Source organism: Pseudorca crassidens, chromosome X, assembly GCF_039906515.1.
Source record: "Pseudorca crassidens isolate mPseCra1 chromosome X, mPseCra1.hap1, whole genome shotgun sequence".
Lineage (NCBI taxonomy): Eukaryota > Metazoa > Chordata > Mammalia > Artiodactyla > Delphinidae > Pseudorca > Pseudorca crassidens.
This window is the reverse complement of record NC_090317.1, coordinates 109,390,157-109,402,369: the sequence shown is the minus strand read 5'-3', so window position 1 is coordinate 109,402,369 and position 12,213 is coordinate 109,390,157. Positions and strand designations below refer to the sequence as shown.

The 12,213-nt window shown below is 43.2% G+C and overlaps 1 pseudogene; it reads right to left on the bottom strand.

The window, feature by feature from the left end:
* Positions 1 to 1,382: 1,382 nt before the first annotated feature.
* Positions 1,383 to 2,813, bottom strand: LOC137216903 (melanoma-associated antigen B4-like; annotated as a pseudogene).
* Between the last annotated feature and the right edge of the window lie 9,400 nt (positions 2,814 to 12,213).

The window sequence follows — 12,213 nt, the reverse complement described above, 5'->3', positions numbered from 1 at the left end:
CCCCTCCCAGGGGCCTCTGTGTGGTCCCCTTTGTTATGGGGAGTCCACTCATCGGCACCCAGTGTCCTCACCCTGAAGCAAACTAAGGCCTGTTAGGATCTCCTACTTGGGCAGAATTGGAGATGCTGCCACAAGACCAAGGAACTCACCTCCCTGAGAACCTCTCCACCCTTGCCCCGGAGGAAAAGAAGGGGTACCTTCAGACAGACAGCTCTGCACATGGCCACACAAGGGAGAAAGCAGGGTAGACTTTGTGGGGCCCCCTTCTGTTCTAAGGTCCTCACCTTGAGTAACTATCAGAGGCTGGGACTCCTCCCTCCACTGACCTGAGGACACAGCTCTTAAACCAAGGCTTTTATGTCCCTGAGAAACTTGAAGAGTAAATGAGGAGATGCTGATCTTTTCAGGGTATCTGACATTGCATATGTAGAAGACCCCATTGTCACCAAAAATTTTTCTTTTTATTCATACCATTCACTTATTCAGCGTTACTGTATTCCAAAACAGTGCTTTGGGAACAGGGCCCCTTTTATCCCATGAGATACATTTTGGAGTGGTGAGAAGAAAAATGAATTAAAAGACGTAAGGTCTGGCTTAGGCTGGGAGGAGTGGAAGAGTGTAGGCTCTAGACTATTCCAGACCAGGGGACTAGACCCAGCAAGGTCACTTAATCAGTCTTGTGAACTTGAGACACCTGCAAGTTATTCACCTGTAAAGGGAGTCTGCTATATCCTATCCTGCGTGAATGTTGGAATGTTATGTACTACATGTAAAGCAGTGGCATACTCATTAAGCAATATTGGGTTTTTGATGAATGGCAGTTATGATATGATTATTATGAACCCCAAAGTACCACCCTCCCATCAGAGTTTATTTTTAATCCAGTAGGTAGCAGAGAATATGCAGTGCACTAGGGCAAAAGAAACAAATACTCACAAATGAGCTAAATCAAAGTATCTTTTATTTCTACCAAAAGAAAGTTTAAACGAAGTAAGGCAAACCACGAGTTAAATGGCTTTTACTCTCTGTTTTCTCCATTTTTTGTTTCTAAATATTTTCTGTGGTCGCCTTTCACATTTCCATGAAAATCTCTATTGCAGTGCCATGTTTTCTACTTCTGGATCATACAGAAAATATAGATGGTTCGTTTTTCTGTTACATATACCAAAACTGTAACTTTAGAACTCTTTAAACAGCAATAAATATGCAAGCAATGTCATTCACGAATTCATATTCTTAAGAAAACACACTATCTATTACAAGAAAAAAAATTTGAAAAAACCTAAATCAATCAATCAATAATATATAGAAGTTACTAGTTTAAAACAAGAAGATAAATAAGATCTATACTTTGTTCCCTCCACCCCTACTACTACTCTGCACTATTTAGGAGCCTGACTGCTCTCTTCCAAAACAAAGTAAGCAATCTGCCCGCGGCCTCCCCCACTACATTTGGGGCAGATGTGGACCTTGGCCCTGGAAGGGGCTCTGCCCGCAGCAACAGCTGCAGCCCTGGCTGCGACTCTCACTCTTGCTCTCTCTTCTTCATCTTTCAGAGCCTCCTCATAGAGATCTGGTAAGGCACGGGGGACGGTACCAATGATCTTGGCCACAAACTCCAGCACTTTCATCTTGCTGGTTTCAGCGTGGGCTCTCGGGCCCCACAGGAACTCATAGCGCGGAGGATCGCTGTCGGGCACCTGGCAGTAGGTGAGGTACTTCTGCATCACGAAATCTTTCCTGATGAACCTACTGGGCTCCCCAAAGATCAAGTGCCTCCTCCCAGCATAGAAACCCAACGCATTGAGGAATTCCCAGAGCTCCTCTTCGGTGGCACGGTTGCCCTTCGTGAAGATCGCGCCCAGGACAGTCATCAGGAGACCGGATGTGGGCAGCCCCGACTCATCACTTGGACTTCCCTCGCTGGGGAGGGCCATCTTGCTGATGAGGGCGTAGGAGTGATTGCTGGGGTCAACATCCTTCACCTCGAGGCCAAAGACCACCTCCATGATCTCAGAGGCTCTGCTGAGGATCTCAGGGAAGTGCTTTTGGTACTTCCTGTTGATAGCCTTCAGCAGTGCTGCGTGTGGGATGGGCTCCTTCGTCTTGTACTTCTCAAGCAGGAACTGCACCAACTTTCTGACCTTCCTGGTCAGAGGATCTCTGCAACTGCTGTGAATGGAAGGTGCTGCTTGGGAGGTACCTGCACTTTTCTCATCTTGGCTCTGGGCACCCTCTTCAGATCCTGGGCATGAAACCCCTGCATCACGAGAGCTCATGGCTGGGGCTCCCTGAGGCTCCTGGCGAGTGCCAGCAGCAGGGGAGCTCGGGGGAGTGCCCGGAGAAACAGAAGCGGGGGAGGAGGGCGACTCTTCCATCTCTTCTGCCGCCGCCGCCTCAGTGGCCTGGGCACCCTTGAGACTCTGAGTCTCCCCCCGGGCCTGGTGGCGTTTCTCGCGGGCACGGCGCTTGCTCTTCCGGCCCCGAGGCATGATGACACAGGTCAGGGCCAGCAGGCGGGAGTGTGCGCAGGAAGGCAGGCAACGAGGGCACCTGGGGGAGGGACAAGGAGATGCTGTGAGCACCTTCAGCGGGGAGATTCCTCCCTGGCTTTAACCAAGGCCGCCTCTGCAGGGTCCTGGAGGGCACTGCTCGAGGACCCACAGGGCTCCTGTTCTCCTGCTCAGCCTGTCCCCGAGACCCCTGTGGAGGACGGTAGAGTGAGCCTTGGGCCACAGCCAGCCAGCCTTGCCTGGGCGGTACGGGGGTGACAGTGGGGGCTGGCAGGGGAGGTAGGTCCCCACGGTTCCCATTCAGAGTCAGGATGACAGTTGTTGCCAAGACCCCCACCCCCACCCCCTCCCCTCTGCTGCTCTGAAGTTGACACCACCATCTTCCACGACACCCAGGAGGAGGAAAGGAGGGAGCGTTCAGCCCACCACCGAAGGGTCCTGGGACCCTCCCTTCTGCTGCCTGGTGGCTGCCCCTTCAGAACAAAGCTCTAACCTCCCTCGGAACTGGCAGAGGAAAGTACGGGCGGTCTCAGCCTGAACCTGGCAGAGGAAAGTACGGGCAGTCTCAGCCTGACAGTCCTTTCTTGGGAGTCTAAGGGTTGACAGGAGGGGACGGGCCATATTCTCTCTTGTCCCTTCTCTTCGGGGTGGGTGACTCCCTCAGTCCTCACTCGGGGTCCTCCCTGGACGGCCGGTGCAGCCTGGAGCTCCTCTCTTGCCCCGAGGGCCATCTGCTCGCACCAGTGCCGGCACCTCCTTGAGTCTCATTCGGAGGCGGTGAGGGTGACCACGCGGCCGCACGTGGCAGAGTTTTACCAGGCCTGCAGCGTGCGGCAGACAGGTCGAGGCCCTGCGGCTGGCGGCCCCACTGGCCCTCACTCAAGGGCTTGGGCTGACTCTTGGGAGTGCTTAGGGACGCGCCTTCTGCTGGCCTGCACCTCCCCTCTCAGACAGCAGCCCTCCCTCCTCCGTGTGTGGCCAGAAGGAAGCGGCTGACAACAGGGGAGGGGTTCTGAGGTGCCCTTGCGACGGGGAGGACGGTCCTCGCCCTGACTCCTCCCGTGCCCTGGAAATCCTCCCTCTGCTGACCTGCGGCCAGCCCCTCAGGACAAGGCCCCCTCCTCCCTGGGCCTCCCGCGTCTGTCCGTCCGTCCGCGTTCGCACTGAGGGAGCCCTTCAGTCTTTAGACCTGCCCGGAGGCTCCCAGGCCGACATCAGGGGCGGGGTCCACGTGGCCGCCATTCTGGGGTGTGGAGCCCCGCGGTCCCCACGAGGGTCCCGTCCTTCACTCCACAGGGCCTGGGGCGCTCCCTGTACTGAGCTGAGCCAGGGTCCAGCAGCCTCAGAGCGAGGCCTTCCTTGCCCGAGACCCCGCGGGGGAAGCGGATGGACTTTGGGCCTAACAGCCAGGCCCGAGCCTCTGGGGCCGAGAGCAGGGGCGTGGTGGGCGGGGCCTGTGTGGCCGTGGGCGGGGCCTGTGTGGCTGCCTCTTTTCGGAGGGAATGGGGATTGGGGGTGTCAGGGGCGTGTCCCCACACTTCTAACTGGGGTCACCTCACACCTTGACACCTGACGAGACGTGGCACTCCTCTCGCGGCTCACCGTCGCCGGACGTCAGCTCTCAAAAATGGCCTCGCCCCCACAGCGCGGCTTGGAGGACGTGACTTCCGGTCATGCGCATCTGGGCTCCAGGAGGACGGCAGGGGCGGGGCAGTGGGGGTGGGCGGTGGGGGGTGCTTCCGGGGGAGCTTCCCGCAGACCTGGCACGAGGGCCTTTCATTGACTCTTGGCAGGTCCTGGGACTTTTCCCTCTGCTGAGCTGAGTCAGCAGGCGTCACACCTTGGTTCTCATTTCTGTCGGCACCCCCAGCCGGAAGTATCTGGGGCCCTGAGCCTCACAGCCATGCCTGGGTCCCCCGAGACTGACAGTGAGGGCTCTTTGGGGCCCCCTCTTCTGTGGTGGATGCTGCTCTCAGTCCTCTCTCAGTGTCTTCTCTTGACTCCCTGTAGGTGCTGGGTACCTCCCGTCTGCTGACCTGAGGCCAAGGCCTCACATCAAAGACATTAACTCCCTGAGACTGCTGGTGTGAAGTGCAGGCACATCTCATCTGGACTCTTCTGCCTGGAGCCTCCCAGACATGGCTGCTGCAGGTAAGATGAGCTGAGGGGAAAGGAGGCGAGACTCTTCTGTGGTTTGGAGCCCATCAGGTCTCACTCAAGGTCCTCACATTGACTGCTGGCGGGGCCTGCGATTCCTTCCTTCTCTGGTATGAATCCATCCCTGTCCCCAGCCATGCCCCACAGAATCCCAGAGGAGTTAGTGAAGGGGCGCCTTAGCCTGACAGTTCCCACTGTGGTCTCTCTTTGTTGACAGCAGGGGCATTGCCCAAAAGTTCAGAAATGAATTTCTGTCCTTTTGTACAACTACTGTGTTACTTGCTTTTCTCTTTTAGTCTGTGTGCGATGGTCTATTAAGATGATCACTTAAAAAGGCCAGTTGTCATGCACTAAGAAAGTTTCAGATGGTTATTTCACAGCCTGTGGACCATACTGCCACATCCAGCCCAATCTTTGGTGTCCCATGCTCCTGGCATGCGGGCTCTGAAATGCTGCCTCAGATTCCTTCAGTGAAGCAGTAGAGATTCATGGTCCCAGAGCACAGTGGAAGAATCAAGGGCTCAACGTTATAGGCTTTTCTCTAATCAATCCTGTCATCTGCCTCTCTTGCAGGCTACAGACCTGTCTCGAATTCAGGGCATCCCCCTACCTGCCCACAGTCAGGTTCTAGTTCAACTCAGCCTTAGTCTCTCCCAGGGGGTTCTCATTTATTTTGTTTTGTTGTTGCTGGTATTGTTCTTTCATTCTCCCTTTTATAGTTTCTCCAGTATCGAGTTTAGTAAACAGCAGCCCAATTCTGGTAGCCATCTTGGAAACTACATATGAGGCAGTGTATTAGCATGCTCAGGCTCCCGTAGCAAAACACCACAGGCTGGATTTCTTAACAACAGAAATTTATTTTCTCACAGTTCTAGAGGCTAGTAGTTCCCGATAGAGGTGCTGGCCGACTCAATTTCTGGTAAGAGCTCTCCTCCTGGCTTTTTGCTATGTCCTCACAGGGCCTCTTCTCTGTAAATACACAGAAAGAGAATGATATCTGGTGTCAGTTCCTCTTCCTGTAAGGACATCAGCCTTATTGGATTAGCGCCCCACCCTTATGACTTCATTTAATCTTAATAACCTCCCTAAAGACCCTGTCTCCAAATACAGTAACAGTGGTGGATTAGGGCTTCAGCATATGAATTTGTGGGGAGTGGGGAGGGCACAATTCAGTCCATACCAGGTAATAAATCTGTAAATAATTTAAGGAGAAGTGGCATATTTACAATATTCTTTTCCCCATGAATAAACATAGTGTACTTCTTTATTTATTTGGGATTTCTTTTTCTATCAGTACATTTTTATAGTTGCCTACAAAAAGATCATGTACATTTTTGTTAAGTTTCCTTTTAAGTAAGTTTTGGATGCTGCTGCTGTTGTTATGGGAGTATTTTCTATTAATTATTCTAATTAGCTATTGCTTTTGTGTGGTTAGGCTCCTGATTTTGGTATAGTAATCTTATATACAACAGCTTTTGGAGTCTCTTGTTCATTTGAGTATTTTGTGCACTGTTTCCTTGGGATTTTCTAATTAGAGGGTTATATTGTTGCCATTTATTATCTCTGTCTTTTCAATATTCCTTCCTCTTATTTATTTCAATATTCTTATTCTTCTAGTTATGTATTCCAGTCCACTTTTAAACAGTAGATACAGTACCATAATATCTGTATCTTTGTCCTGACTTTGATGGGAATGCTTCTAACATTTCACATTTATCTAAGTTTGCTGTAGATTTTAGGAAATGAAAATTCTCTTCAAATGTTATTTTACTAAAGGCTTTTAACCATGGTGTTAAGTATTTTTTCAAAGGCTTTTTCTACACCCCTGGACGTGATCAAATACATTTTATTCTCTAATCTATTAATATAGAGAAAGTCCAGTTGACAATTTTTTGTAATGTTATAATATCTTTGCATTTCTTGAAGTCAGCCTCTTTACTCACTGCTGTATTGGATATGCCGTGAATTTATTTAGGATAGATGCCTCTACATAAGTGAGCTTAGCTCAAGTGATTTTTTTTCTTGGGGTGTCATTATTTGGTCTCTGTATGAAGGTCAGCACACCTATTAAAATGAGTTTAGCAATTTCTCATCAACAGATTATTGGAGAAAGAAAATGTGGTATAAAGATATGATATTTATAATGAACATTTTCACTAGAGAAATTATTAATGTTATACAACCGTTCAGAGAAGAGTAAAATGAACCCAATATACCTGACACTCAGAATCAACAATCATTAATAGTTAGAGGTTAAACATAATAGTTAGTGGTAAATATTGATCCAGTTAGCATTTGTTAGGTTTTTACTTTACAGATTTTGAAATTTCCAGACAAGGAATTTAAATAAATTTGAGTACTATTTTAAGAGCTCTAATAGGAAAAATAGACAATATGCAAGACTAAATAAGTAATGTTATTAGAGAGAAGGAAAGTATAAGAAAGAATCAAAGCTAAATGCTAGAAATCAAAAATACAGTAAGAGAATTGAAAAAATACCTTTGACAGGCTCATTAGTAGATGTGACACATGTGAGGAAACAATCAGTGAATCTGAAGATAGGTGAATTGCACCTCCTCAGTTGAATCAAAAAGAGAAACAAAGAACAAAATAATTAACAGAACACCCAAAAACCATGGGGCAATATCAAAAGGTGTAATATACAGATAATTCCAATGCCAGACAGAGAAGAATGGGGGTAGAAATACATTTGAAACAATAGGCCAAGGACTTTCTAACATTAATGACAGACACCAAAGCATAGATCCAGACAGCTCAGAGAACACCAAGATAAATACCAAAACAAACAAACAAACTATACCTGGGCATATCGTATTCACACTGCAGAAAACCAAAGGCAAAGACAACATTTTGAAGAAAGTTGGGGGCGGGGAGAGACACGTCTCCTAAAGAGGAAAAAAAATAAAGATTATAGCAAACTCCTCATCAGAAAGCATGCAAGCAAGAAGAGAGTGAAGTGAAATCCTTAAAATGTTGAAAGAAAAAGTATCAACTAGAATTCTGTATCCAACAAAATTAAAAAAAAAAGAGAGAGAGAAGGGGAAATAAAGACTTTCTCAGTCAAACAGACAGACAAAAAAACCCGGAGTCAATTCATTGCCTCATAGGCCTCATAGTAGATCTACTGTGCAAGAAATGTTAAAATAAATTCATTATGTGGAAAGAAAATGATATAGATCAGAAACTCGGATGAGTATAAAAAAGGAAAAGCATCAGAGAAGGAATAAATGGAGATAAAATGAAATCTTTAAATTTTGTCATTCTTAATTAATTTAAAAATGTTTGTTTTAAGCAGCAATAGTAACAATGGACTAGGTGATTGTAGCACATGGACAAGTAAAATAAACGAGAGCAATGTCACAAGAGACAGGAAGGAATTAGAAATCCTCTGTTGTAAAGAATCGGCACTACATGTGAAACAATATGATATTACTTGAAGGTGGACTAAGATTATTTAGAAATGTGTATTGTAAACCCTAGGAAAGCCAGTGAAGAGGTTAAAGAAAAGTATGAACGATATATCAAGAAAAGAGATAAAATAGAATCATATAAAATGCTCAGTTAATACCAGAGAGCATAAAAAAGGATATAAAAAAGAGCAAATGCAACAAATAGAAAACAGTTACACAAATAGTAGATTTTAATAAAACTATTGATATATCAATAATCACTTTAAATGTGAATACTCTAAATACACGAGTTAGAAGGCAGAAATTGTCACAGTGGTTAAAAAATAAATTAAAAAAGACTCAACTATATGCTATCTATGAGAAACCCATTTGTGTATCAAGACTCTGATAGGTTAAAAGCAAAAGGATGAGAGGTTTTAGTACAGTGAAACTCTTCTATACGATACTGTAATGGTGGATACATAACATTATGCATCTGTCAAAGTCTACAACACAGAGAGTGACCCTAATGTAAACTATGGACTTTAGTTAATGATAATATATTAATATTAGTTTATTAATTGTGACAAATGTACCACACTTAATGCAAGATGTCAGTAATAGGGAAAACTGTGTGTGTGTGTGTGTGTCAGGGTGGGGGTATATGGGAACTAGTGCTTTCGGCTCAATATTTCTGTAAGTCTAAAACTGCTCTAAAAATAATGTCTATTAATTAAAACAAGAGCAAGGGAAATTCACATACATGGTAGACACATAACCAGCTTACTGTAATTGGAATAAATCTATATTGTAATTGAACTAAAGCACTCAAGCAAGAGTCAGCTACAGAAAAAGAAGGAGTCTTTAGATGATGTGATGGATTATCTTGTTAAGAACATACCTCTAAACTGTCTGGTAGATTTCTTTTATCTTCAGCTGACCAAGTCTCAGAATGCTGAGAACCAAGGTGCAGGGCAAGACAGGGCCAGCCAAGAAGCTTAGCAACCTGAGCACAAAGCACGTTAAACTTGTTCCTTTCACCAGTACATGGTGCAGCCAGCCAGATGACACCTTCTGTTACGCTGAAATTAACCTGTTAGGCAAATCTGTATTGAGGAAGCAGGAAGCTAGAAAATGCACCCTTACTTGTGGTCATTTTCAGCTGAATAAAGAACTTTAAGGTTTCTGACATTAACAGATAAATTCTTTTGTTTACTTGGCTGGTGAAAAAAGAATGGTAGACTTGTCAGAGCCTAGCTAGAACTAACTAAAAGTTCAAGTGCACTTATGGTCTCTTGTGGCCATTGTGTTGCTACTGTTAATGTACGGTTCTATTAAATAGAAACACATTCATGGGGGCTGTGGTATGAACTAGTATCTGCTCTGATTTTGTTTGAATGGGACTCATCACTAGTTTGTCTCATGATGCATGCTTGTCTAACTTTATTTTAGTTTCTTGTATCTCAGTTAGGCATTTCACCTTTGAATTCAACAAAATGCACTTCAGAGTAGACTGCTTAAAAAGAAGTAGAGGGATAGAGACAGATATACCATGATAAAAGTAGTCAAAAAAAGCTAAAGTAGCTATATAAATTTCAGCCAAAGCAGATTTCAGAACAAGGAATAATATCAGGGATGTGAAGAGACATTATGTAATAATAAAAGGATCAATTATCTGAGAATGTATTACAACCCCAAACATATATGCACCTAACAACAGAGCATCACAATACATGAGGCAAAAACTGATTGAACTGAAAGAAGAAATATACAGTCATAGTTGCAGGCATCAACACTTCTGTGTCAGTAATTGATAGATGAAGAAGTCAGAACATCATTACAAATATATAGATGGCATGAGCAATCCTAACAATCAGCTTGACCTAATTGACATCATACACTACTCCATCCAACAACAACAGCAGAATATACATTCTTCTCAAGCTTACATGTGACATTCACCAAGCTAGACCAACTTTTCTTTTTCTTTCTTTTTTAAAATTGTTAAAAAATTTTTATTGGAGTATAGTTGATTTACAATGTTGTGTTAGTTTCAGGTCTACAACAAAGTGAATCTGTTATATATATACATGTATCCACTCTTTTTTAGCTTCTTTTCCCATATAGGCCATTACAGAGTATTGAGTAGAGTTCCCTGTGCTATACAGTATACACACTACTATACATAAAATAGATAACTAATAAGGGCCTACTGTATACACCACATTTTCATCCATATCTCTGTCCATAAAATACCATTAAACACACCTTAACAAATTTAAAAGAATACAAATCATACAAAATATGTTCTCAGATCACAGCAGACATTAGAAATCAATAACAGAAATATATCTGGAAAGTTCCCAAATATTTATAACTTAAACAATACACTTATAAATAATTCATAAATCAAAGATTTCTTCTTTAAAATTTATATCAAAGATTTCTTTAAAATTAAAATTTCTCTTGAAATCTAAAAATTTCTTGAAATAAGTGAAAATGAAAATACAGATTACCAGAATTTGTGGATTGCTACTAAACTACTGCCTAGAGAGAAATTTAGAGGATTAAATGCAAATATTAGAAAAAAAAGAAAGCTCTGATGCAAATAACCTAAGAGCCCACCTTAGGAAACTAGAGAAAAAAGAGCAAATTAAACGTAAAATGAGCAGAAGAAAGGAAATAATAAAAAATAATTATAAATAAATGAAATTTTAAAATAAGAAAACAGTAGAGAAAATCCATAAAATCCTCAATGACATCAATAAACTTGGTAAGTCACTAGCCAGGATAACCAAGAAAGAAAATAAAGAAGACATCAGCTACCAATATCAGGAATAAAAGAGGGATCACCACTCTGGATCCCAGAGACATTAAAAGGATTTTTGTCAAAATGGAATGTTATGAACGGCTCTATGTCTACAAATTTGATAAAGATGAAATGGATTAGCTCCTTGAAAGGCACAAACTACCTAAACTCATTTAAATTGAAATAGTCTGAAGAGCCTTACACCTATGAAAGAAATTTAATTAATAGTTAAAAACCTTCTAAATAGAGGAATCTTTAGGCCCAGGTAGTTTCATTGATGAATTCCATTAAATATTTAAGGATGAAATAATACAAATCATGTGCAATCTTTTTCAGAAAATAGAAGAAGAGAGAAGCACTCTGTTTTTTTTATGAGGCCAGCATCACCCTAAGCCCAAAGCCAGATAAATATATTACTGGAGAGGAAAACTACAGACAAATATCTCTTATGAACATAGACGAAAAAATCCTTAACAAAATAGTAGCAAATGGAATTCAGCTGTATGTAAAAGGAGTAATACATTATTACCAAGTAGGGCTCATTTCCAGAATTCAAGCCTAATATAACATTTATAAATCAATTAGTGATTTTATCAGAATAATAGACTGAATAAGAAAAATGTTATCATACCAATAGATGTAGAAAAATAATTTGAAATTTTTAATACCCATTTAGGATAAAAACTTTAAAAAGTAGGTTTAGAAGGGAATTTCTGTAACCTGATAAAGGGTACATAAAACCTAGAGCTAACCTTATACCTAATAATGAGGGAGTGAATGCTTTCCCCCTAAGACTGGAAATGAAACAAAGATGTCCCCTCATTACTCCAGTTCAATATCATGATGGAAGTCCTGTCCAGTGCAAGGCAAACAATAACAAATAGATAAAAGGTATACAGAGGGCTTCCCTGGTGGCACAGTGGTTGAGAGTCCACCTGCCGATGCGGGGGACATGGGTTTGTGCCCCGGTCTGGGAAGATCCCACATGCTGCGGAGCGGCTGGGCCTGTGAGCCATGGCCGCTGAGCCTGCACACGTCCGGAGCCTGTGCTCCACAACGGGAGAGGCCACAACAGTGAGAGGCCCGCGTACCACAAAAAAAAAAAAAAAAGGTATACAGATAGGAAAGGGATAAATTACAATTATATACTTTTTGCACAGGAAATGATTGTCTATGTAGAAAACCACAAAGAATCTATAAAGAAAGCCTCCTGGACCTAATAACAGTATAATTGCTTTACCATATACCAGCAATTAACAATTGAAATTAGAAGTTTAAAAAAGCAAAAACATTTACCAATGCAAAAAAATGAAATACTTAACTA